Here is a 25,558-nt window from a genome sequence, read left to right as displayed (position 1 = left end):
CTGCTCCATCTTCTATGTGACAGCCCTTCAAGTATTTGAAGATGGTTATCACCTCTGAGAGCCTCTTGTGACGCAGAGTGGTAAGGCAGCTGTCTAAAAGCTTTGCCCATGAGGCTGGGAGTTCAATCCCAGCAGCCGGCTCAAGGTTGACTCAGCCTTCCATCCTTCCGAGGTTGGTCAAATGAGCTTGCTGGGGGGTAAACGGTAATGACTGGGGAAGGCACTGGCAAACCACCCCATATTGAGTCTGCCATGAAAACACTAGAGGGCGTCACCCCAAGGGTCAGACATGACTCGGTGCTTGCACAGGGGGATACCTTTACCTTTATCACCTCTGAATGTGATCGTTAAATACAGTTTGCCTTGGAAGTTGCCCATTAAACATTCCGGCTCCTCCCTCTGCGGTTGGGAGATGGTTCATTTGGTGTCGAGTCATGGAAGTGTCAGGTTGCTTGTAATATTTTTAGGTTAGATGGGGTAGTCAGTCCTCCAGATGTCCATGGACTACAATTCCCAGGAGCCCCTGCCAGCATTTGCTGGCAGGGGCTCCTGGGAATTGTAGTCCATGGACATCTGGAGGACCACAGGTTTGACTACCCCTGGGTTAGAGGAGTAACAATTAAAATTCCTCTTCTATTTTTTGCTACTGGTATCTGGACCCCTACGGAAATACAGAACATCTTGTTTCCCTTTAAAACTGTTGTAGAGCGCTAGGAACATACCCTGGCAAAGGTGATCGAATACCAGCTGAGCTACTCTCGTGACCTGAGCCTCCACAGCATGGAGCAGTGCTAAGTGCATAATTCTAGCATCTGGGAGACCCAGGTTCAAGTCTGTCCTCAGCCCTGAAGGTCACTGGGCTAGTTACTGTCACTTGATCTGCCTCACCTACCTCACAGGGTTATTGTGAGGAGAAAATGAGCCTTCTGCCCTACCCACAAACATTTCATTCAAGTTGAAACTTTATTTGAATATGACATGTATTTAAATATTAAAATAGTTTCAGTATTTAAATATTGAAACTTTAGATATTGTTTCAGTTCTGTGTGGGGGGAGAATAACTGAAACCTCCCTCAAATCCTTGGAGAGAGACTGGGGGAAAAATGCACTAAATAAATGATAAATTCATACCCTGGTACTAGGCGTAGGAGAAGGAGGTATTGAAATCAAGGGATGAGTAAAGCTAATTTTTAAAAAGTTTATTGAGGACTTTTAATTAAGCTGGAGTCCAGTGGCACTTTGCAGACAAATAAAATGTATTCCAGTCCAGGCTTTTGTGAGTCAGAGCTTAGTTCCTGAGAGACATTGGGTGATCCTCCAGAAGAACTGAAATGTATACTTGGAACTCAGACATCAGTCAGTGGGAAGATGTTAAGCAGCAAGGCCGTTTTGAAACAATGACCAATCAAAGTGAAATCAGTCCATTCGGTGTGGGTGAGAACAGTTCCAAATTGTAGAAGAGGATCTGAGTAGGATCAGTGTGAAATCTAAACAAGGAAGGTGAAGTCTGAAATAAGAGCAAATAAATATCAGTAAAGCACGGGTCACGCTGAACTTCAAGGTGTAGCAAGTGAGGAAACTTGTTTGAGGAACTGTATACACATTCATGAACATTATAGATGCGCATAAGCTGTATTGCACCTATGTCAATGAACAGAGTTTTAGACTCATAGAAGCCTAAAGGGGCCATCCAGGCCATCTAGTCCAACCCCCTGCTCAATGCGGGATCAGCCTCAAGCATCCAGGAGAAGGATCTGTCCAGCCACTGCTTGAAGACCACCAGGGAGGGGGAGCTCCCCACCTCCTTAGGCAGCCCATTCTACTGCTGAACTAGACTCGTAGAATCCTAGAATGGGAGGGGACCACACAGGGTATCTAGTCCCACCCCCTGCTCAATGCAGGATCAGCCTAAAGCATCCAGGAGAAGGATCTGTCCACTTGCTGCTTGGCGATTGCCAGTGAAGGGGAGCTCACCACCTCTTTAGGCAGCTTGATCCCATTGCTTAACTACTCTGACTGAAACCGGTATCACTCCACAGGTAGTTTAAATCCATTACTGTGGGTCCTATCCTTTGTTGCCAAAAGGAACTTTTCCCTGCCCTCCTCTTAAGTGACAACCTTTCAACCATGTCCCCTCTCAAGCGCCTCTTTTCCAGACTGAACATTCCCAAGTCCCTCAGCCTTTTCCCATAGGGCTTGGTCCCCAGGCCCTGGATCCACCCTCGTTGCTCTCCTCTGCACTCTCTCAATTTTTTCCACAGCCTTTTTGAAGTAAGGTTCCCAGAACTGTACACAGTACTCCAGGTGTGGTCTGACAAATAATGTTAACAGCTGTATTATTCAGAAACCAGTGTGGGAAAATGTTGTTCTGACCAAGATCTGGAAGACCCAGGTTCGAATCCCCACTTCGACATGAGAGCTTGCTGGGTGATATTTGGCCTGTCAGGGTACTCTCAACCTCACTAACCTCACAAGGTTAAATTATGCAGACAGTGAAGATCAAGTGTTTTGGCTGAGGAAAGAGCCTCTATGAAATCAGTTTTTCCTGGGGAGAGAGTGGGATATTAATAAAGCAAATAAAGACCTTAAATATCCAGGAAACACTGTTACTGATCGTCATGATTTTGTTCTTCAAAAGAACTTCAAATGGAGAATCCAATGTGAAATTGTTGAATTAGAATTCATCACAAAGTGATGAATCCCCTTCCCACAGCTCGGATAAGGATCTTGGGTTTTCTCATTCATGTCTCAGCATGACCCATCTTTTACATCTGATAATTAATTCAGCCATATCTTTATTTCATGCCTGTACTGCCCTATTGAATCTGCTTAATGTGTTCTCGTGTTGTATTTTCTTAATTAGATTAAATAGTGAAGATTAGATCTTGCCCACACTGAAAGGAAGGGTTGCCCTGTTCCTGGTCCTTATTTGACACTGAGCTTTCGTGTGACTTTTCACCTTTTTCCTGTTTCTTCTGCTCCAAATATAAATTTAGGAGCTTTGGATATGCATCGTTGGATTAAATATTTAAAAGGTTGATGGGAACATTTAAATGGCTATTTGTTATGCAGGGTTTGCTTTCTTGTTGGCTTAGTGTTACCATAACTAAGCAAGATGGCAATCACTCAGTTCTCTAGCCAGCTAGATCGCAGCAGTCTTCTTCCTTCAGACCTCTCCTCTCCCTCTTCTTTTTCACTCCAACAGCAACTATGCCTCAACCACTTAAATTTGCTGCAAGGCTCCGATCTCTATTGGGCATCCAGTGGAGAATCCCCAGAGGCCTCTTTCTGGCGCAGGAGCAGCCATTTTGGCAGTTGAAAACGTGAGCTGTGAGGGAGGGGAACAAGAGGTCCTGGGCCTTCCACAAGTCAGATCCGATATGGATTGGGGCCTCAGCGCCAAAATTTCACAAACCTTAATGTGCCCGTGGGAGCTGTCATTTGTCCTTTACCAGACTGAGGCTGGTCTTTTATGCCCTCCTGCCCTACCCTTGAACCAATCAGAGAGCAGTATGGTCAGGCCCTCCTCTGATTGGCTGTAGACCAAAGGCCAGGGAAAGTCATTCAATTATCCATGAATTTGACTATTGTAAATATGGCCTGGCAGACACTCCTCAAACCCTTCTGTTGCATATAATACATACCTCTCCCTTTCTGCATATTAAACCTTCGCTTTACACACAAAATGGTGTATTCCAGATAAGACTACACTGCAGTCCATGGAGAAAGAGGGGGATACAACTATAATAGATTCTTTTTTGATGCTTGAAAAACCATAGTTAGCGGCTGTGAATGAGGTTTCACCATCCATCAGGTTGGGACTGCTGGCGATTTAGGGCACGGTGGATGTGGAATGTGGGCTTACGGTTGCCAACTCTGGGCTCGGAAATCTCTGGAGACTCGAGGCAGGAGACTACAAGAAGGAAGGGGAGGAGGCCATAATGCCATGCACTCCACCTCTCAAAAAACAGGGTAATGGCAGATGAGAATAAAATAGCCTATTGAATAAGAAAAAAAAACTGAAATTAGGAATAAAAAAGATAAACTGGAATTATCCAATTGGGTGGTGGCAGAGGGCTTTACACGGGAAACCAGCTACAGCTTCTGAAAGCAGTGGGTCTCTGGTCTTCTAAAAGAAACTGCACCTGAACTTTGCTGGAAGGGAACCCGGTGAGTCTTACGCCTCATTCCCTGGGGATAAATTACAGCAATTTGTTAATTGCTGAAATGACAGGGTGTGATGGCTGTGAAAAGACGAAACAGGGTTACCTCAGCCTTTTGAATTTTCCCCTCAGACTTTCACAACCAAGGCAATAACAACAACAACAACAACAAGGGCAGTGCATTGTTGCTTTGCTGGTGTTGATAACATAGAACATAGGGGGACCATAGTTCTGAAGAGGGCAGGTTCTGCTACTCTGTTCTACGTGGGTATCTGACTCCTCATGATCGAGCAAGTACACAGAGGACGACACCTGAGATGAAGCCTTCCTTCCCCACCCCCCCAGGTCTTGAAAGCAGCATTGCCGATGTGGTGCAGCGTGTGTTTGGGTAGGGTGTGTATATCTGGAATGGGTGTGTACGCCATCATTTCATGACAGCAGGTTCCTCGCCCTTGGTGATTGCCGAGATATGCTCGGAAGTCTGAAGGTGAAGGAGTTGTTGTGTAGAGTTTCCAGTGTTTCGGAGGGCTGTTTGTTTGTTTGTTTGTTTGTTTGTTTGTTTGTTTGTTCGTTCGTTCGTTCGTTCGTTCGTTCGTTCGTTCGTTCGTTCGTTCGTTCGTTCGTTCGTTCGTTCATTCATTCATTTATTTATCATACTTCTATACCGCCCTCCCCGGAGGCTCAGGGCGGTTTACATTACAACAGAGAACCATACATAGAACAGTCTGTAGAACATGTACATCGATAACCAACAATTGCAACCAAACACAACACAGTATAACAGTAAGTAGTCGTAATACAAACAGGTCCAGGGCTTGTTGATTGAATTCTGAGGGGTGGGGTGGGGGGGAGCAGTTGCTAAAACAACGCTGCCAACGTTCACACACTTTTGACTTGCCATCTGTGAGCTGAGAAACAACTGGAGATTGGTGGTGGGTGGGTGAGACCTAAGAAGGTGGGGTTCATGGAGAGGAGAGATCTCAGCCATTGTCCATCTTCCAAAGAAGCCTGTTTCTTCAGGGGAATTGACCTTGGTCATCTGGAGATTGATTGCAATAGTGGGCAATCTCCAGGTACCACTTGGTGATTGACAACTCTACTTGGAGGATGAGTTGATGCAACTTTTAAGGCTAACAAGGACAGGTTGTCCCCATAACTCAACCAATCTCTTCTGGGTTGGATCAAGGTTGGATTAGAACACCTCCTTCCCTCCTCCTCAAATGTCGTGATGTTTCTGGGATGGAATTTAGCAGTCAAATCTTCCAGTCTCTCTCCCTCTTCTGATGGAGCCCTCTGGGGAATGTAGTTTCTGTAACACTTAGTATCTACTGTCGACATTTTTCCAGAGTGTGACAAGCACAAGCACTTCAGATATAGGGAGAGAAAGCAGGGGAGAGCTTTCAGCCTTCCAGCCACCGCACCGATGCTGCATGCCTCTTGCCATAGATAAATGAGAAATCGAGATCAGAGTACTTAATCTCCTGGGATTGCAACTGATGTCCAGGTGATGAAGAGGAGAAAATACTTAACCTGAAAAATTGGAATCAAGAAACCAACAATGGTTTTAAAAGTATCAAGGTCTATCTTCCTCTCTATATAACGTATTCTTCAATAAAGAAAAGGACACGGTAGAAATTGTAGTACTATATGCCGTGACACAGGGCTAGATTGGAATTGAAGAGGCCTCAATATCTATCATGGTAGGCCCTGGTGAGATGTCTGAAGCTGATGCATTTTACAAATTCATATATGATAACAGAACCCCTGAAGAAGGCAGCTGTGCTGAAATGCATTTGGTCTAGGCCATTTGATCAGTGCTTGTGATTTTTAAAATATATTTTATAGCAAGGCTATCATTGAGGCCCTGTAGGGTTTTTAACTTGCACTGTAAATAATTACTTGTATTTTTGTATATTAAATATTTTTTATTTTTCTCTACATTTATAACATCAGGCTGCACCTTGATACTTCTTTAACCTCTTTTGGCTTCTTGGTAAAGATCACCTGGAGAAGATGGCCACTTTGGAAGGCTGATTCAGTGGCATAAGGATGCCAGATCCCTGCTGGGGCTGGGAGAACCTCTGCTTTGGTGTTGTTCCCTCTGCCTTGCTGGAGGAAATCCTCCCCCAAACAACTGCTTTCACAGTGATCTTTGCCCCTTGGCCCTCCCCTTGCATTCACCAGGACCAGGAAGAACATGGCGTGCTGATGTACCCAGAAGTTACATTGGCATGCGAGGGTCATTGGGGGGGGTGATGCTCTGGATTTTGGGCAAAGCTTTGTGGTGTGAGGCTGAACTTTTTACCATAGATTTTCTCCCAAACCCACAGCACCACCCCCGACATCTCCGACACGCTGTCGTCGTTTTTGGGCAACGTCAGCGCACCAGATGCACTTCTGGGTTCAGGAGCTGCCAAGCCTGTGTGCTCTGCATATGTACATATGCTTGTAACAATTTGCAGTTGTATGCTTTGTTTATTTTAATTATTTAATTTTTTTTTAATGCCGTCCTCCCAGCGGAACCGGCTCAGGGCGGTGTTCATCATTCATACATAAAACAATATTATTAAAATAGTTAAAACTATTAAAACTCAGTTGGTCAATGGTTTAAAAATTATATGGCCCAATCCGCACACACAAGATAATGCACTTTCAGTGTACTTTGGCACACAGGATTTTCCTGTGCGGAACAGGAAAATCTACTTTGAAAATGCATTGAAAGTGCATTATCTATTGTGTGCAGAATAGGCCCTGTTTTTGCCCACTTGCAGTTCACCCAAATACAATAAAACCCCAATAAAATCCTCCCAAATTACAACAGCAAAGGCAGCAGTGGTCACATCCTCTTAACCCAATCCTATCCCACCTTGTTCAGCCAGCAGCCAAGTGGGGGCAGATCTAATATACCTTGGGGGGGGGGGCTTCGGAATACAGGGACTCTGCTCACCTGAGATGCATTGGAATTTTGCTGGGGTGGAAGGATAAATGTGTTGATTCAAAAGTGAATTCTCACTGCTAGCTGTTCCTTCTCCTGGAGTACTTGAGCTGGTGTCGGCAGTCTTGGGTAGGGTTGCCAGCCTCCAGGTGGGGCATGGAGATCTGGAATTACAAGACATTCCCAGACTGCATTGATCATGTCTCTTGATGAAAATGTCCTCTTCAAAAGGTCTATGGAGACACAACATACTTATCATGGAAAGTTTGCCATGCCTAGTATTATACCCTGTTGAAACTCCATGGCATTATACCCCGCTGAAGTCCCTCGGCTCTGCAAACCCAGGTTCCATCCACAAATCAACATGAATTTTCGATCCAGGAGTTGGCAGTGCTATAAATGAAAGATGTTCTGGGCTGAAATGAAAGTTGTCTTTCAACCAAGCCTAATTCTTCCTTTCCTCTCATAATCATCCTGAGATCTAGTTCTGTACTCTTCAACCTCTTTAGAGGATCAGCTTTTAGGCTCAGCTGGTCCAATGGCACCCACTGGTATACAGTAAAACAAAATGAATACTCTTTTCTCTTTTCGTTTTTCCTTTCTCATCTCTTTTTTCTTATTTTTTTGCTTCTTTTTTTTTTGCTAAATTTTCAATTTCCATTGTTTGTCGATATATTTGGATGTATTAAAAGTGTGTAATCCAGAGAGTGAGATCGTTTATGGGTTGATGTAGACAAAATTTGCTTCACCCCAGAAAAGCAGGATTTTATTTATGTACAGTGGTCAAATTTTTAGTTGGGTAAAGTGGGAAATTATGTTCCAAATAAGAAGGCAAAGAGAAATGAAGTATTGGTCCTATCTGAGAGCCAGCTTGGTGTAGTGCAGTGGTCCCCAAACCCCGGTTTGGGGACCGGGACCGGTCCGTGGATCAGTCAGTACCGGGCCGCGGCTCCTCCTCATCTTCCTCCCCAGCTGCTGCCTCGGGGGCTGCCCTGCCACTCTGCCACCGGCTCACCTTTGGTGCTCTCCGGTGGCCACCATGGCTAGGGCTCCCCCTCGGCGTGGCACTGCACAGCTGCTGCTGGCAGCACCCCTCAGTGGGCGGTGGGAAGTCAGGGGCACCGGCGGGAAAGCAAGTGGAGCAGGGGGTCAGGTGGTGGCGACGTCCCTCGGCAAAAGACTACCCCCCCCAGGGCCTCAGTAAAATTGTCAAGTGTTGACCAGTCCGGTGATAAAAAGGTTGGGGACCACTGGTATAGTGATTAAGAGCAGTGACCTCTCATCTGGAGAGCTGGGTTTGATTGCCCACTCCTCCTCCACATTCAGCCGACTGGGTGACCCTGGGCTAGTCACAGATCTCTTGGAACTGTTCTCCAAGGGCAGTTCTGTATGAGCTCTCTTAACCCCACCTACCTCACAAGGTATCTGTTGTGGGGAGAGGAAGGAAAGGCGACTGTAAGCTGCTTTGAAGCTCTTTCAAGTAGTGAAAACTGGGGAATAAAAACCTCTTATCTTATCTCTTATCTCTTCATGGCTGACAGAAATTCTGATATTCCCCAATGCAGAACTCCCCCCCCTTTAAAGTATCCAGTGCTGAGTGAAAGTATTCAGATAAGAAGGTGCAAATCATGTGTAATGTCGAGTAATTAATTTGATAAGCGAAGCTCTGTATTTGAATTCCTGAGTTAATACGGCCTTATTCTGTATCTTTGATATTCTTTTAAGTCTTTTGTGACCATGAAAATAAATGCCTCAAGAAATTACTGAGAAGCGAATTTATTTTAATATCTTCAAAATAAATTAGTTGTACAGTAATTTCTTAATCGGGTATTTTATTAGTACTCAATGCCCCTATAACATATATATGTTGGCCTGGATGGAAAGGCAAAGAAATCTGGTCACTGGAGGTCAATTTCTTCATCGTCCTTTTTTTTTGTGTGTGGATTTATAAGACTCTTTTAGCAATCACGGATCACCGCACGGCTTCTTCCTGTTAAACTGTATTTTTCTTATTAAATCCTGTAATTAAAAATTAAGCCTTTTGCATATTATTGTACTGTGGAAAAAATTGAAATTACTTAACCTTTTATTGAACTCCAGTTGTGGTGGAAAGTACCGTCAAGTCCCAGCTGACTTATGGAGACCCTGCAGGGTTTTCAAGGCCAGAGAAGTTGGGAGCTAGTTCCATAACAAGGGTATATTACACGTAACAATGAATTTCACGTACATTTACTTCAGTATTCCTGAGCATCGTCATTTCCCCCCCAGCCCCTAGTTGTGGATGTGGGAGGGTAGCTTGGTCAGATCTAGGTTGGGAAACTCTTGGGGATTTGAGGATGGAATCGGGGGACCTCCGTGGGATAGAATGACAGAGTCCACCCTTCAAATGATCTGTTTTTTTCCGGGGGAGCTGATTTCTTTAGCCTGGAGATGAACTGTCATTCTGGGGGATCCCCTGGTCCCACCTGGATGTTGACATCCTAAGTTGTATGTTACATTTATTTCATCTTACCTGGTCGGCTGGCCAACTTCTATCTGGGGCCTGGAAATCTCCTGGAATTTGAACTCTCCAAATTACAGAGACCTCTTGCTGGCCAGCACCTCCCCACAGCTGATCAGCTGGCTGTTGGGGGGGAATTACCCCCTCTTTAAAAAGGGAGGGACATCTGACATTTTGGCAAGATGCCTTTGTGACTTCAGTGAAGCCCAGAAGTGATGCAGGCGCATTGGAGATAACGGGGCGATGCTCTGATTTTTGGGCAAAACTCTGTGGTAGAAGCCAATTCTACCATAGAGTTTTTGCCACCAAGCCAGAGTGTCACCCCGATATCCCTGACAAGCCTGTGTCACTTCCAGGTGCCATTGGAAGTCATGTGGGCACATCTCTGAAATGTGTGATGAAACTCCCTAGTCCCAGTAAGACATTCTCCCACCCCACCCCCCAAGCTGCTTCGAAGGACCTGTAAACCCTACTGCATAATCTAGTGAATTCAACCAAGAGAAGTCTGGCCCCTGGGAATTAATTTGGTTAGAGGGAAACTGTGTTTGGAGAGCTACATAACTCATCATTAAGTGCTTTCGCTCATGTTGGCTCTTGTCGGGCAATAAAACATTTATGAGTCCTGTTTCCATGTGTACAGTGGCATGTATTGTTGCTAGTGCCCCGCTCCTATTGAATTTTAATTTGAACACCGAAACCATCAGAAGGGGCTCATTAGAAGAAGGCAAATGTTATCTGTGACTGGAATCAGATTTAGAACACATCAGAAACTTGATGCACATGTATTCTGGAAAACAGAATAACTGTGAATGTGAATGAAACCGTATACTGTGCAGCTGCTGATTTAAATTGCGTAAGTGTAAAATCAAAGTAAGCCTCTCTTTTTAGATGACAGGACTGAGGTGCCGTGTTCTGCATAAATAAGATCAAATTTCAGAGTGTTACTTAAGAAGAAAAATGCCGGATTTTTATTTCTCCTTAGGGGGAAATCTTTGCTTTTATTTGATCGATGTCTTAGGGCCAAGGTTGATAAGATGTTGTCCCCTGCTTTGTCTCCGAAATGTATATATATTTTATAGAGCAGTGGTCCCCAACCTTTTTCAGGCTGGGGATTGGCGGCAGCAGGGAGGGCAATTGCCCGGGCCCCGCATGCTGTGCATGCGCAGCCAAAAACACGCAATGCGCATGCATACATGCGCGGCCCTGCTTCCCTCTCCCCCCCTCCCACAGTAAGAAGCTTGCCAGGCCGCAAGCTTGCAGCCTGGGAAGTTTCTTACTGCAGGGGGGGGGCGGGGAGAGGGAGCTGCGGCCCGGTGCCGGGGCCTTTGCAGCCTGGTGTTTGGGGACCACCGTTATAGAGTACTCCCCACCCCTCGTAATTCTGCTCAGTACCATGTAGGTCAGCTTTTCTTCCATTGAGAAACCCCTGAAACTCACAGTTCTCTTAGGGTTCTTTCACCCACACCTACCTCACAGGGTATCTGCTATGGGAAGAGGAAGGGAAAAGTGTTTGTAGGCTGCTTTGGAACTCCTTCAGGTAAGGAAAAGGAAGAACTGGTTTTTATACTCCACTTTTCACTCCCTAAAGGATTCCCAAAGTGGCTAACAAACCATTTTTCGTCCTCTTCCACTTTTCTTTTTCTCTTTTTATTTCTCCCTCCCTCCCTGCCTCCCTCCCTGCCTCTTCCTTCCTTCCTTCCTTCCTTCCTTCCTTCCTTCCTTCCTTCCTTCCTTCCTTCCTTCCTTCCTTCCTTCCTTCCTTCCTTCCCTCCCAAAATGCATTGGGGATTGGGCTGATTATCATTTAGTGCAAGGCAGGTCAAGTGCTGGAGAGAGAGTCGGAGGGGCGTGCCTTTCAAAACCACCTGCAATGCAATTAGCGCAGGCAGATCTGTAAAACAAAATGCCAACATACTTGAAGAGGCTGCCATTGTTTGGCAGTGAGTCAGAGGTACGGGCATTGGCAGTATTGACTGCCGTGAGTTTTGCGGCGCACAAGTGCTTTGAGCGGAGTGAGTCAACGCTGTGAGCCTTAGACTCTGAGGCACCTCCGGCAGGGAAGGTGCTGAAAAGCGAAGGCAGCACCCTTTGCGCACCGGCTTTTCTTGCTTCGTGTTCTGCTTTTCAGTCTAAAGTTGTATTGCTCAGGTGTCAACCAAATACAAAGGGTTTGAGATGATTCTTCGTTTGGATATGTGTCTGGCCACGCTGCCCCCCTCTTCACCCCCACACTGTTTTCATGCATACTTTTGAAGATAAGGGGGTACATTGTGTAAGACTGTGGGAACAAATGGAATGGGGAGGGGGGTGAGACTTATGTTTGCTTTAAACTTCTGCTTGTTAGGTTCAGCAGTGAAGCGTCCAATGTAGCCATTAGTAGTCTTTTCAAATAAACTACCGTAGTTGTGCCTAAGACTGAGTTTGCCTTCTTGGGGAGAATTGGCATGGAACATGACATCAAGGAGCAAAACAAACAAACAAACAAACAAACAAAAAACCTTAACTGGACTATTCCTGTAGAGCAGGGATTCCCAGCCAGGGGTCTATGGACCCCTGGGGGTCCACAGGAATCTCTGAAGTGGTATATTAATGGGGCGTCTGGGCTGTCTTCTCAGCTCCTACTCATCTTTCCACCCTATATGAAGCAGAACCTCCATAGTAGTAGTAAAGGTGGTGGAAGCAAAAGGAAGGCTAAGGGTGTAGGTAGTGATGTCTCTTCCAGGGGTTTTGCCAGCTGCTATTTCTGGGGCTCCATGAAGTCTAAACAGTTATTTCAGGGGCTCCCCCTTAGTCAAAAGGTTTTAAAAGCCTAATATAGAGGGATGCTCCTTCTTTGGCAGTGTGACAGTTTATCCCTGTTTATAATGTGTCGATTTGGAGTTGCCAGTCCCCAGGTAGCACCTGGAATTGTGCTTGTGATTTCTAAACTGCAGGAATTTCCCAACTTGCAGTTCACCGCTGTAGCCACATCACATGTATTGATTTTAGGCATGAGTGCCTCTCCATAGATCTGTGCACCATCACTTCATAAAAGTGGAAACAGCATTATAAAATTATATATAAAGAGCGTGGAATGTACATTATAAAATGATACGCGCAGAACAGCCCTCAGGCTAAAACCAGATTATTAGAATTGCTTTAAAAGACGGAGCCTCTCACTGAAAACCCTTGGAGGAAAGAAATGTTTTCTTCTGGCACCTAAATAAGTGTATTGCTTAGAACAGTGATAGACTTATAGAATCATAGAGTTGGAAGGGGCCACACAGGCCATCTAGTCCAACTCCCCGCTCAATAGAAGATACACCTAAAGCATACAGAATTAGCATCTCTCAAGCTGCTGCCTGAAGAAGGCCCGTGAGGGGGAGCTCACCAACTCCTTAGGCAGCCCATTCCACTTCTGAATTAGACTCTTAGAATCCTAGAGTGGGAAGAGACCACAAAGGCCATCTAGTCCCACCCCCTGCTCAATGCAGGATCAGCCTATTGCATCCGTGAAAAGTATCTGTCCAACCACTGCTTGAAGACTGCCAGTGAGGGGGAGTTCCCCACCTCCTTAGGCAGCCCATTCCCCTGCTGAACTAGACTCATAGAATCCTAGTTTGGGAAGGGCCTTGCAGGCCATACAGTCCCACCCTCTGCTCAATGCAGGATCAGCCTCAAGCATCCAGGAGAAGGATCTGTCCATCTGCTGCTTGAAGACTGCCAGTGAGGGGAATCTCCCCATCTCCTTAGGCGGCCGATTCCATGGCTGAACTTCTCTGACCTGTACCCATGACTTGTTCTTCGTTCACTACTTTTATTAAAAATGTGGCGTTGGCAGCCTCTACCTCAACAACACAGGAAGTTCACGGTGTGATGGAAGGGAAGCTGTGGCTGCCATTTTGTGGCTGGTCCCACCTTCTCCATCTGGCAGTAATCTTATGGCTGTTCTCACCACACTGTGTCGGCCTTCCAAAGGAGCTCGCGGGCTGAAAAAGTTTGGGGATCCCTGGCTTAAGGAAAGATCCCCACTGGTGAGGATTGGGAAACGTCTGGCCATAGTTACAGTGAATACCCAGTCTGTTCCAAGACTGCCAGAACTGGTATAGTCAATATTTGGGGTGGGAAGTATCCTTGGCACCGGACTTACTTGTAAAGCTCTGTCTTGTGCAAAAGTTTAGGCAGTTTTCGGTGCATGCAGGCGAAATCCGATCTTGCCCAAGTGAGCATAATAATCTTCTAGCTCCTTGGGAGGTCCACAATCTGTACCATTCTGGCCAGGGTGAGGTATTGTTGGGTGTGCACCCGCATGAAGATTTGCTGTTTTTAAAAGGGCTCATAAAAACCAGACATGTTGCCGGGCAAAGATCGGCACCAGACCTGGGAGTTTCCCATTGGGGAGAAATTGTTCCTAAATCAAAATGGCCATTTTCCAGACTCTTCATTCCGTATGCTTCAGCTCCTGTAGTGGGGGTCAGGTTGGCGTAGTGGTTAAAAGAGCAACAAGACTCTAATCTGGAGAACTAGGTTTGATTCCCCACTCCTCTGTGTGCAGCCAGCTGGGTGATCTTGGGCCAGTCACCCTTCTCTTAGAACTGTTCTTGCAGAGCAGTTCTCTCAGAGCCTTCTCATCCTCACCCTATCTCACAGGGCGTCTGTAGTGGGGGGAGGAAGGGAGAGGTGTTTGTAAGCAGCTAGCGCAGGGGTAGTCAACCTGTGGTCCTCCAGATGTTCATGGACTACAATTCCCATGATCCCCTGCCAGCAAATGCTGGCAGGGGCTCATGGGAATTGTAGCCCATGAACATCTGGAGGACCACAGGTTGACTACCCCTGCGCTAGTGGGTGCAGACCTTTTTTGTTCTGTTACTGGCCCTGGTTCTGATGTTACAGTGTTTTTATTGAACTAAGTTATGATTTTAATGCTCTTCTAATATTGTGATATTTTATGAGTGCTACCTTGGGGAGGCCGATTAGGTACAAAATACATAATTACAAAAAAATTAATAGAAGGAAATTGGCATGATCTGAGGAAGTGTGCGTGCAAACGAAAGCTTATACCAGGAATAAGACTTCAATGGTCTTCTAGGTGACCCCAAACTTTGTTCCACCCGGCATTGAGGAGGGCTTGTCCTTTTCCAGTGGTCGCTCCCACAAGCCTCCTGAAAAGTGGGAGCTCTCCCGCCACCCCCTGGTGACTGACAACCTGAGGCCTCATACCGTGGTCGGCGGCAGCTCTTCTCCCCTAGGACAGGTGAGGTGGTAGACCTGAGGTTCAGTTGTATTGCTTCAGTCTGCAGTTTTCTGCTATTGCCCAAATGGTTTGATGGACATGTCTACCTCTGGCCTTGGGCCTCTTCAGAACGTATCATGTTCTCCTCCCCTCCTGTGAAGATTAGTCAGCATCTGGATGGGGGAAAGATCCGGAGTGCTTCTTGGGTACAGCTTCATGCAATTATCATGTAAAAGCACTGACATTTTGGAACTAATTAGGATGAATATGTCAACAGTTTTCACTGTTTGAAAAACAGTCCTCTTTGTCTGCATTTATTAGGGGGGGATGCGGGGCTTGAGCAATACGAGTGACTCAGTAACAGAAAATGGTCTTGGTGGGCGTGTGCGACAGCCGTAGATTTCACAGGTCTGTTGGGGAGCTGGTTAGGACTGCGGGTCCCCAGGTGCGATCTGTGGATCTTCTTCGTCCCCCACGAGTTACAGGATTTCCCCAGACTACAAACATCAGTTACCCTGGAACAAAATGGCTGCCTCAGAGGGCGGACTCTAATACTGTAGCCCACCAAGGTCCTTGTCCTTCTGGGCTCCATCCCCTAATCTCCAGGAGTTTCCTGACCTGGATATGGCAACCCTACCCTCTTACCCCCATGCTGGTGGCCAGTGGGGACCGGGTAACCGTATAGCTCAGGGGTAATCAACTTGTGGTCCTCCAGATGTCCATGGACTACAATTCCCGTGAGCCCCTGCCCGTGTTTGCGGGCAGGGGCTCATGGGAATTGTAGTCCATGGACAGCTGGAGGACCACACGTTGACTACCCCTGCTATAGCTGGTACATATCTTACTAATTTACTTAGTTGCATATGTGGTTTTAAAAAGCACTGGAAGAAATAGATTCTTTTATGGTCTACACCAGGGGTGGCCAACCTGGCTCTCCGGATGTTCCTGGACTACGATTCCCATGAGCCCTTGGCAATTGGCCATGCTGGCAGGAGCTCATGGTAATTGTAGAGCCACAGTATTGGCCACCCCTGGACACTAAGAATGTCAGAACTTCTGCCAGGAGACACAAAGCCCTGTCCCTCTGACACAGTGACCCTTACCGCACGGGTAGTGTTTACCACGCTGCCTCTTGGTTTCCGGCTCAGGGCAAGTTGCCCTGATTCTTCCTAGGCACACAAGAGAGCATTTTGCCCACTCTCCCCTCCCCCGTCCTCCCGGATTTGGGGTGGCGCGGTTCCGCCTTGTTGTTTGGTGTAGTGGTTAGGAGTATGGACTTCTAATCTGGCATGCCAGGTTTGATTCTGCGCCAGCTGGGTGACCTTGGGCTCGCCATGGCACTGATAAAGCTGTTCTGACTGAGCAGTGATATCAGGGCTCTCTCAGCCTCACCCACCCCACAGGGTGTCTGTTGTGGGGAGAGGAATGGGTAGGCGACTGTAAGCCGCTTTGAGCCTCCTTCGGGTAGGGAAAAGCGGCATATAAGAACCAACTCTTCTTCTTCAGTAATATCAGTAATATCTTCTTCTTCTTCTTCTTCTTCTTCTTCTTCTTCTTCTTCTTCTTCTTCTTCTTCTTCTTCTTCTTCTTCTTGAGGGTGGGAGTGGGGAGAAGTCAGGCCAGAACGGTCCGATTTCCCCCCTTCCGGACATCATCACAAAGTGGGAATTCGGCCTGATCCTAGACGAGCGTTGAGTCAGGCTGAATTCATGGTGTGGAAACGGTCCGTGACTCTTGAAGCCTCCACTGCCGTGACAAGTTTCCCTTCTCTTTATCTGAGCTCCTAATCGTACATTGTTTCGTAGGTGGTGAAGAACTTTTCTGGCAGTCCCACGTGAACAGTCATTGTCATGTCGGAGAAGGAAAAAGGAGATGCACAGGCAAAAAAATGTAGAAGGCCAAAACGTTTTTCTTTTTCTAAAGAGTTTTTTTTAATTTTAAAAGAACATCAAAATGAAAAAGAATTAGCACTCCTGGACCCCCTATTGTCCTGCAGCTCCATTTCCCTTGTGCCTCTGCTGTTTCATTGAGCTGGGTCTCTTAGTGGAAGCTGGTAAAGGAAAGCTGGACCGCACAAAGAAGGCGATTTGGGGTCCTGTCCCTTCTAAAATGGCATGTTAGCCCTCCTAAAGGTAAAGGTATCCCCTGTGCAAGCACCGAGTCATGTCTGACCCTTGGGCTGACGCCCTCTAGCGTTTTCATGGCAGACTCAATCCGGGGTGGTTTGCCTGTGCCTTCCCCAGTCATTACCGTTTACCCCCCAGCAAGCTGGGTACTCATTTTACCGACCTCGGAAGGATGGAAGGCTGAGTCAACCTTGAGCCGGCTGCTGGGATTGAACTCCCAGCCTCATGGGCAAAGTTTTCAGACGGCTGCCTTACCACTCTGCGCCACAAGAGGCTCTTGTTAGCCCTCCTAGTGTCATGGAATTGGGTTGTAAATTACTTTCAGTTCCCAAGGTGGACACTTTATCATAAGATATTTTTAAAAAGTGGGTGGGGCTACATGGGGTCCTTTACCAGCACGGATTCTGATTGGCTACTGGAGAATCCAATAGACTGGACAGACTCAGACAGCAGTGTTGGTCATGTTCTCTCTCTGTCCTCTTTCTCCGTGCATTTTAAAAAAAAATTGCTCTCTTCCCTCCACTTGGCCTTTCTCTATGTGTGGCCCCACTTCCCCAGCAAGTCTTTCCTGTCTGGCTCCACCTCCTCTGGCTCCACACACTCTAAAGCAGGGGTAGTCAAACTGCGGCCCTCCAGATGTCCGTGGACTACAATTCGCAGGAGCCCCTGCCAGCATTCGCTGGCAGGGGGCTCCTGGGAATTGTAGTCCACGGACATCTGGAGGGCAGCAGTTTGACGACCCCTGCTCTTAAGGTTGGAGACCTGAAATATTCCTAAAGTCCAGTTCTCGGGTTTGCTGAGTGTGCAATGACAACAAAACAGAGCTGTCACTGTGCTCCAGACAAGAGCTCAGCATCTGCTGGCATCACAGGCCAAAAATGGGAACGCTTCGGATTAAGTTGCAGAGCGCTAGCAGCATTTTCGCCAACAGTAGTAACAGACAGGTCCGAAGACTCCTCTCTTCAGCTCTCTCTCGTTCTCCTGAGCTACTGGAAATCCAAGACGATATCAACACATGCTCAGCACGCTTTTCTCAAAGGGCTTCGGAGACTAGTGAAAGTAAGCCAATACTGGCAGAAAGGAACTAGAGCAACACCTTCCATCATCATTAACGGGTGGTTCTCCTTCTTCCGAGCTGAGGTATCCCCCTGGCTGATGAATCCATGGGAAGGTGGGGTTTTGTATTTGTGGTGTGGTTAGGATTGCGGACTTCTAATCTGGCGAGCCGGGTTTGATTCCATGCTCTCCCTCCAGACGCAGCCAGCTGGGTGATTTTGGGCTCGCCACAGCACTGGTAGAGCTGTTCTGACCAAGCAGGAATATCAGGGCTCACCTACCTCACAGGGTGTCTGTTGTGGGTAGAGGAAATGGAAGGTGAATGTAAGCCACTTTGAGACTCCTTTGAGTTGAGATAAGTGGCATATAAGAACCGACTCTTCTTCTTCAGTAATATCAGGGCTCTCTTAGCCTCACCTCCCTCACAGGGTGTCTGTTGTGGGGAGAGGAAAGGGAAGGCGACCGCAAGCCGCTTTGAGACTCCTTCGGGTAGAGAAAAGTGACGTATAAGAACCAACTCTTCTTGTTGATGTTGCTTTCATTCTGGTTCGTCATTTCAGAAAGGGCAGGATTATTGATTTCACTAAATGTTTGGAGTGTATTGTATTGAAAAATCAAGTCAGGGGAAATTTCCACTTATGTTGAATAGTCAAGGGGATGTGTGCCTATTATTTATTTTTACAGTGGGGAGGGGGTTCCTTTGTTTATAAGCAGCTGTTTCTTTATCCAGATTCAAAATTTTGGCAAACTGAGGCCTCCTTCTTGACTAAAGACTGCTTAACTTGCAAACAAATTAGACAGCGGAGTCTGATTTTCTGCACCTTGAATTGGATGCCATCGCTGCTGTTCTCCCCATGGTACACAGTGGGTGAGAACGTGGGGAAATCGTGGTTTTTCTAGAGTGGCTGTCTTTTCACCAAACAAAAGAAGAGCTGGGTTTCTTATACTACATTTTTACTACTTCATGCCCTTCTAGAGAAGTGTCCATGGAAGTAATATGTTGGAGCCAGCTAATCAATCAATCAATCAATCAATCAAGCCAGTTTGGTGTAGTGGTTAGGAGTGCAGACTTCTAATCTGGCAAGCCAGGTTTGAGTCCCTGCTACTCCCACCGTATACAGCCAATGGGTGACCTTGGGCTCCCCACAGCACTGATTAAGCTGTTCTGACCGAGCAGGAATATCAGGGCTCTCTGAGCCTCACTACCTCACAGGGTGTCTGTTGTGGGGAGAGGAAAAGCGAATGTAAGTCGCTTTGAGACTTCTCCTGGTAGAAGTCTTCTCCTCCTCCTCCTCCTCCTCCTCCTCCTCCTCGATTCTACTGTGGAGAAAGAGACCAGGCCTGTAGAGCAACAAGAGAAGTGGGCTCCAGTGACGTCTGGTGATATCAGTGGCCACTGGAATTTCTGGGAAAGGCTGCATAACTGCTGGGGAGCTCTCGCATAACCCCAGGGTTCCCTGGAAACTTGGTTGGGAATCCCTTTACTGGGGGGTGCTGCCAGGAGCAGCTGCGCAGTGCCACGCCATGGCAGCCGCTGGAGAGCACCAAAGGTGAGCCGGCGGCAGAGTGGCAGGGAAGCCCCCAAGGCAGCAGCTGGGGAGGAGGACGAGGAGGAGCTGCGGCCTGGTACCAACTGATCAATGGACCGGTCCTGGTCCCAGTTCCCGGCCCGGGGGTTGGGGACCACTGGTGTAAACCATTTTGGGTCCCTATTGGGGTGAAAGCTGGAAGATGAGTAAAGAAAGAATATTCCATGTTTTCATTACATATATATATGGGTGGTATATAAGATTGGTATATAAGGTTGACAGGTCCTGATTGAGAAATACCTGGAGATTTTGGGGGTGGAGCCTGAGGACAGGGGATGTGGAGGGGGAGGGCTTTAGTGGACTATAATGCACTGGATCCATCTTCCAACATAGCTGTTTTCTCCAGGTGAATGGATGTCTGTCACCTGGAGACCAGTTGAACTACCAGATCTCCAGCTATCATCTGAGGATTGGCAAGACTAGCTGTGTCTGTGTTTCGTTTTGTTGGAATATGAAAGTTCCCATTGTCCATAATTGAGTAGAATATAAAGGGCATCCTGAAGATGGCATCAGAAGAGATGTATATTTAATCCATATAGGATAGGAACTTCTTGATGATTTTCAAATTATCTCCTCCAGTGTCCTCATGGGCTCAACAGGAGACTTCCTACTTTTCAAGCACACTTCCTCCCTGCTTGCCTCCAGAACAGTTGTTGAGCAGAAGAACGAATGCAGACAACAGCTAACAGTTAGGTCTCTCCTCTCCTCTGTCCGTACATAGCTGTTTCTCTTCTGAATAAAAACGGTTTTGTTCTTTAAGCAGCCTTGTGCTCTGCTCTCTCTGCGTATTGAAACTCTGCCAACGTGTTTTGCCTTTGAGTGTCCCAATTGTACACATCCTTTTTGGACCCCTAGCATGCCATTCCAGGAGGAGATTTGCTCCATGGCAAATTGCAGTCTGAGGGGCCTGCAGAGCAGTCATCAATCATGAGAGCTTCACGTGGGTGACAGAAGGGTGCCCTCACTTGACTGGACACCGGTTGCTAATGGCTCTGAGGAAATGGGTATTATCAAGGGTGGCGTTCAGTCCCTTCCCACCGTCACATGAGTCAAGTTTCTGTAGGGAAGCGGCACCTGCTTACCAGCTGCACGATGAATAAATCCTTTTTCTAGCGAGATGGATGGCGATAAGGGCAGATGAGTGATTGAACAATTCAGGCTGCTTCGTGACGCTTTGGGCAGGCTCCAGTGAAGCACTTTTTGAGAAGAGAGGCTCAGAGATTTGGGGCAGATTGGCTAATGGTCACATTGTATATATGTTTGTGTGTGTCTGTGTGTGTCCAGGGGAGAAACTGATGGGCTAAAGGGTTGCCAACCTCCAGATGGCATCTCCGGAAGATCTCTCAAAATTAGTTTTCCAGAATTTTCCGGATGGCATCTCCAGAAGATCTCTCAAAATTAGTTTTCCAGAATTTTCCGGATGGCATCTCCGGAAGATCTCTCAAAATTAGTTTTCCAGTATTTTCTGGATGGCATCTCCAGAAGATCTCTCAAAATTAGTTTTCCAGAATTACAGAGATGGGTTACTCTGAAGAAAAGAGTTTCAGAGGGTAGCTGTGCTGCTCTGCAGTAGTAGTAGAAGACGATTTGGTTTTTTGTACCCCATGATTAATACCCGAAAGGAGTCCCAGGCTTGGTGGAAGAGCTCCGTTTTATAGGACCTGTGGAATTGCTTCCGCTCTGGCAGGGCCCTGATCTCTTCTGGAAGTTGGTTCTATCAAGTGGGGGCCAGGACTGAAAAAGTCCTGTCTCTGGTTGAGGCCAGACGTATGAGGAAAGGTTGGTGGAGCTTGGTCTGTTTAGCCTGGGCAGGAGACGACTGAGAGGGTATGTGATAACCATCTTCAAGTATTTAAAAGGGTGCCATATAGAGGATGGGGCAGAATTGTTCTCTCTTGTCCCACAGGGACCAATGGGATGAAATTAATTCAAAAGAAATTCCGTCTCAACCTCCAGAAGAAGTACCTGACAGAGTGGTTTCTCAGTGGAACAGGCTTCCTCAGGAGGTGGTGGGTTCTCTGTCTTTGGGAATTTTTAAGCAGAGGCTGGATTGCCATCTGACGGAGAGGCTGATTCTGTGAAAGCTCAAAGGGGTGGCAAGTTACAGTGGATGAGCAACAGGGTTGTGAGTGTCCTGCATTGTACAGGTGTTGAACTAGATGACCCAGGAGGTCCCTTCCAACTCTGTTATTCTATGATTCTTTAATTCTATAGAGTCTAATATGGGCCTCCATTTTCTTCTGAATTCTGATGTTGATTTGTGATGTCTCAAGTACATAAGTTTTTTCACTGTTCCATATTCTGTCAGTTTATTTAACCAATCCGTAATATCTGGTGCTAATTCTTTTTTCCATCCTGATGCATAAAGGATTCTGGCAGTTGTTACTATATATTTTAGAAGCTCATTCTACATTTTAATATCATTTGGTATCATATTTAATGGCATACACTTTGGATCCAACACAGATTTCATATTCTATATCTTTTCCATCTCATTGTGTATCAGAACCAAGTATTACTTGGCTTTCTAGCAGGTCCACCAGATATGGTAAAAACAATGCATTTCTATTTTGACATTTCCAACATTTATCCAAATAGCTCTTATTAATTTTAGCAATACCTTGAGAGTCTAAAACATTTTGTAACAATTTCCTGTTAACATTTGACAATCAGTAAATTTCAGTTCATTGACCCTCAGTCCCTCCCATTGATGTAAACTAATATTCTTGCCAGTATTTCAAGCCCATTTTTATTATACAGTCTTTAATTTGTTCTGTTTCAGAGTCGGACTGCAATCACAATGTGTACATTTTACCTAGAAGATGTTTTATATCACCAATTATCAATTTTTCATAACTCTACATTAGAGGCAATAGATACCGAAGAAGGGATCCATAACTATTTATGGGGAAAGAAATAATTAAGAATGATCTATGCAGTGTTCCCCAACCCCCCGGGCTGCGGCCCAGTACCAGGCCATGCAGCCCTCTGTACCGGGCCGCGGCGGGGGGGGGGGAGGTGTTGGCGCGCCACTGGGCGCGCCTCCCTCCCCCACGTGGTGTGGTGCTCACTGCACCGGGAGCAATCGGTCACTTCGGCAGCCAAATTGCTCAAGCCTAGGGGAGAGGGAGGCCCAGGGACTAGGGATGGGGGAAGAGAGAGAGCAGTGCTCCCCGTGCAGGCACGGAGCTGCCGTGTTTGCGCCCGCACATTCCCCCACAATGCTGTGCCTGCCAGCTCTCCCTCTCCCCTTCCCTGGTCCCCAGGCCTCTCTCTTCCCCTCCCCCCCCCGGTCCCCGGCCTCAAAAAGTTTGGGGACCAAACTGATATGGCAAACATCTCATAAGAGACAGCCTGCTAAGGATATTGTTTAAATATAAGAGATAGATTAAGTCCTTCACATCCGCAATTAACTTCTTTAATATATGTTTGTCTGGATTTAAGTTCAAGAAAGAAAATAGACAATTTGACTTGTGAGGACACAGTGGACAAACAAGGGGAAACAATAAAATGGTAGATTGTTAAGAAAGAGGGAAAGAATTGGTTAATTTCGTAGGATCATAGAATAATAGAATAATGGAAGGGACCTCTTGGGTCATCTAGCCCAACCCCCTGCACCATGCAGGACACTCACATCCCTATCGCTCATCCACTGTATCCTGCCACCCCTTTGCCTTCACAGAATCAGCCTCTCCGTCAGGTGGCTATCCAGCCTCTGTTTAAAAATGTCAAAGATGGAGAACCCACCACCTCCAGAGGAAGCCTGTTCCACTGAGAAATCACTCTGTCAGGAACTTCTTCCGGATGTTTAGACGGAATTCCTTTTGAATTAATTTCATCCCATTGGTTCTGGTCTGTCCCTCCAGGGCAAGAGAGAACAATTCTGCTCCATCCTCCCCATGGCAGCCATTTAAATACTTGAAGATGGTTATCAGATCCCCTCTCAGTCGTCTCCTCTCCGGGCTGAACAGATCAAGCTCCCCCAACCTGCCATCACTTTCAAAATTGAAAGAACAACTTTAGGAAGGTGACCAGGTGAAGGCCAAAACATTTTGTTTCCGCCACCAGGGAAGCTGAGAAATGCTTCTGCCTCTGAACCAGGGAGCTCTGTAGGTCTTGCTTTCAAGGCATGTCCTAGAATCAGTCTTCAAAGAGAGGGCGGCCTGCCCACTGGGGGACAGATGTTTGCAGAGCAGTCACAGCTGTAGACAGTGTCATTGCCCAGAAACTGAAAAAGAAATTATGTGTCAATGTGAAATTCCACAAAATGCAGACTTCTGTCTCAGTCTGAATCTTTAATCTCGGTGTCTGAGCGGATACCGGGGATCCCACTTCCTTTAGCAATGAGATTTAAACAAACAAACAAAAAAAAAACAAGTGGTTTTGTGGATGGGGGTGGGGCGTTTCTCATTGAACAATCTCTGGCAGCTGCAGAAAATTGCTTCGTTCTAATAGACGGTGCTGCAGATTTGGCGCTGGGGGACGGGATTATATCCCGCCTCAATCCTGTGCATTGTTGGAGAACGCAGCACCACGGACCTTTCCCGGCAGGAGGCCCGCATCTCAGGGAGGTTTGCAGTTTCTCCCGTTGTCTAACACAGGAGTAGTCAACCTGTGGTCCTCCAGATGTCCATGGACTACAATTCCCATGAGCCCCTGTGTTTGAAGGCAGGGGCTCATGGGAATTGTAGTCCATGGACATCTGGAGGACCACAGGTTGACTACCCCTGGTCTAACAGGAGCTGCTTTACGGCTGGCATCATCTGCCAACCACAAATCCCACTGGAGAAGGGCATTGCCCTCCTTCCTGAAACGTGGGACAGGTGCCACACAGAGGAATGGCGGTCAGAAGAGCCACATGTGGTTCCTGAACTGCTGAGGGAGGACCGCTCATCGAGCTCCTTCCAGCATGCTAGATTCCCACGTGCCTCTTGCGGTAGAGACCGGTGTGTTATTAACACAGCATGTTAATTCCCATCAGTTGATTTTGCCTCGTTTTTTTCCCTCTGAGTTTTGTAGGAAGTAAAATCCATTGGGGGAGAATTAACGGTGACCCCTTAGAGCAGAGGTTCCCAACCAAGGGTCTGCAGACCCCCCCAGGGTTCGGAGCAAGCCTTTGGCTTTTTCCATTCTGCCTTAATGGACTCACCCACAAACAAGGAAACTGGCTGCTTCCATTCCTCCCTGCCTTCCTCTCCTCCTGAGCGTTTCTGCTCCTGGGAGGGGACGGAGACTGCGTGGTTACTCCTGGCTTAAACTGCCTCCTGTGTGTCTCCCCCCCCCCTCCGTGTCCTCCTCAAGTCTGTCTGTCAACATGGGTGGTGATATCACTTCTGGGGATAGGTCACTTCTGACATCACTTCCAGCTGACATCGCTTCCAGGGCTCCTCGAAGCCTGAAAAATTATTTCAAGGGCTCCTCCATGGTCAAAATGTTGAAAAAGGGCACCTTATAGGTAGCTGAGTGGCCTAGTGCTTTTCCCTACTTTCTTCGATTTTAGCCTAAATTTTGCAATAAGAAGCTAATGATCTGAACCACAATCAGCAGATCCTGAAGATGAAGCTCAAATACTTTGGCCACCTCAGGAGAAGGAAGGACTCCCTGGAGAAGAGCCTAATGCTGGGAGCGATTGAGGGCAAAAGAAGAAGGGGATTATGGAATAGTTTTTTCTTCAGTGATAAATAACATATTTATGTCAAATCCTTTCAATATGATTTCTAAAATCCACGTTACATAAAAGACTTTTATGTTAGACTGCGTAAAGTATCAATCATTCTGTGTAAAGTACCAATCATTGCAATTCCTGAACACTGAGGATAAGCAAATGCTGGAATATAATTTGAATACAGAAAATACCGATGAGGATATAATTTTCAAATGCAAGGCAAAGATGTGTCTCTTTCTCTAGGGGGCACTGAGGTTGTCACAAGAGAAGGAAAAAGGTTTCTTTTTTGCTTGTGGGCCTAATGTTTCTTTT

General features: G+C 46.7%; 1 protein-coding gene across 20 annotated transcripts in view; it reads left to right on the top strand.

Annotated features, from left to right (window-relative positions):
• LOC143828387 (microtubule-associated protein 2-like) overlaps positions 1–25,558 on the top strand; it is a 318,337-nt gene that overhangs the window by 35,508 nt on the left and 257,271 nt on the right. The gene's annotated exons all lie outside the window — the stretch shown is intronic.

This window comes from Paroedura picta, unplaced genomic scaffold, assembly GCF_049243985.1.
Source record: "Paroedura picta isolate Pp20150507F unplaced genomic scaffold, Ppicta_v3.0 Ppicta_v3_sca22, whole genome shotgun sequence".
Taxonomy (NCBI): domain Eukaryota; kingdom Metazoa; phylum Chordata; class Lepidosauria; order Squamata; family Gekkonidae; genus Paroedura; species Paroedura picta.
Note: the sequence above shows the minus strand (reverse complement) of the source record. Positions and strands in the feature narration are given on the sequence as shown.